Source organism: Salmo salar, chromosome 16 (assembly GCF_965601325.2).
Source record: "Salmo salar chromosome 16, fSalSal1, whole genome shotgun sequence".
Classification (NCBI taxonomy): Eukaryota; Metazoa; Chordata; class Actinopteri; order Salmoniformes; family Salmonidae; genus Salmo; species Salmo salar.
Window position 1 is genome coordinate 78220001 of NC_138306.1, and position 1929 is coordinate 78221929.

Sequence of the window (1929 nt, forward strand, 5' to 3'; positions counted from 1 at the left end):
CTCTCCACTCCTTACTGACTGCTTCAAAGGCACATCGTTGTGTGTATATATATACATACATATATATAAAAGAAAAATAATGAATATGGTCCTGTTCTCCTAGTTGAATGAAAGGAAGGTGGGGCCATTTTCTACGTTATTTGTTTTTGTATGGTTACAGCTGTCTGAGGTGAGATAGTGAGGAGGACAGACGTGACACACGGTGGTAGGTGTCTGTTGCTGTTTACCTTGTATAAGGCATTTCCTATTGTCATCAGTCGGAGGCTTGCCGTGTGACCCCCCTGACCCCTTACTCCTATTGGCCGCCTCATACTCTTCGTGCTCCGCCCCTCAAAGACAGCGGAGGTCCCTCTCGCACAGTCGCCGCTGCCGCAGTGACGCCACGTCCTATTGGGCGGATAGAAAAGCACAGTGAACACCCCTCCCCCATCCCTTTCCTTTTATTTATTTCATAGGTCCCTGTATCTGTCAATCAAATCGTTGAAGGAGCACCCCCCCTGAACTCTCTTCATTCCCTACATACCCTGTTTGTTTACATCTCAGTTTGCACAATGGAGAGAACAGGTGCTCTCTCTCCCCCCTCTGTTTCTTTCTCTCTCTTTCTCTCTCTCTTTCTCTCTGTAAAGCGATGATTCTCCTCGGTCAGAGCGTGTGTGCTTGGTCATCGCCGAAGCACGGGTGTCCAAGCCAGAGGGCATCCCTCTTATCTGGATGGACGGACAGGAGGAGGGAAGAAAACAACATAATCCAACACGGTCACCCTGCATGCGGCTGGGGCAGAAGACTCTGACTCCTATGCACACCCCCCAGTCCTGCAGGCCCATAATAGAGAGCCGTGTATGTAAATTGTCCCTATTTGATATGTTGTGGGAGGGGGAGGGGATACGGAGTGGGACGTCCAATCCTATAGGTCCGCCATTTCAGAACTGTGTCGTCTTAAAAGAGTATTACTGTTTTAAGTTCAATGGAAGGAGATGCATTTTTATGGTGTGTAAATGTTTCAATGGTTCGTAAGTCATATGAGTGATACCAAGAGCCAGTGTGTGTATAATAATTCTAAAAGAGCTCATTGTGACAAACTCTTTATAACACTTTACTTGCGGTGGCATGACATAGCGCCTTATGAGCACTGTCGTAAAAAGGGCGTAGTGCCTGTCTTGAACTGTCGTAGCATTAAAAAAAGAAAAATGCTTTGTCATGCTTCTGACAGTGTCATGTAGGGGTTATGTCTCTCTGCCTGGAGTAAAGTGTTACCATTTAAAGTCCTGTGTAAAGTTACCTCTGCAAATGACAAGCAGCTCTTCGGTATGAAATGTTGTTCTTTTTCTTTTCTGTTTTGTAAAAAATATATTTCATTTTAAGTGTTGACAAAGTAAACTGCCTTTGTGTTCTGTCTTATATACGTCCCTACAGTCTCTAGTGTACACCTCTACTGTGTGTGTGTGGGGGGGATGGGTTTGGCCCTGTGTGTGGACTGTGGCTATAGGTGTGGATGGGTGGTGTGTGTGTGTGGGGGGGATGGGTTTGGCCCTGTGTGTGGACTGTGGCTATAGGTGTGGATGGGTGGTTGTGTGTGTGTGGGGATGGGTTTGGCCCTGTGTGTGGACTGTGGCTATAGGTGTGGATGGGTGGTTGTGTGTGTGTGGGGGATGGGTTTGGCCCTGTGTGTGGACTGTGGCTATAGGTGTGGATGGGTGGTTGTGTGTGTGGGGATGGATTTGGCCCTGTGTGTGGACTGTGGCTATAGGTGTGGATGGGTGGTTGTGTGTGTGGATGGGTTTGGCCCTGTGTGTGGACTGTGGCTATAGGTGTGGATGGGTGGTTGTGTGTGTGGATGGGTTTGGCCCTGTGTGTGGACTGTGGCTATAGGTGTGGATGGGTGGTTGTGTGTGTGGAGGGATGGGTTTGGCCCTGTGTGTGGACTGTGGC

The 1929-nt window shown here is 48.4% G+C and overlaps 1 protein-coding gene across 19 annotated transcripts in view; it reads left to right on the top strand.

Moving 5' to 3' along the window:
* The window catches only part of LOC106574738 (peripheral plasma membrane protein CASK), a 42996-nt gene extending 41619 nt beyond the window's left edge, over positions 1 to 1377 (top strand). For all 19 annotated transcript variants that reach the window (XM_082962998.1, XM_082962990.1, XM_082962996.1 and 16 more), the window contains one exon: positions 1 to 1377. This exon is cut by the window's left edge and continues 397 nt beyond it. The gene's annotated coding sequence lies outside the window, so the exon portion shown is untranslated.
* The last annotated feature ends 552 nt before the right edge of the window (positions 1378 to 1929 follow it).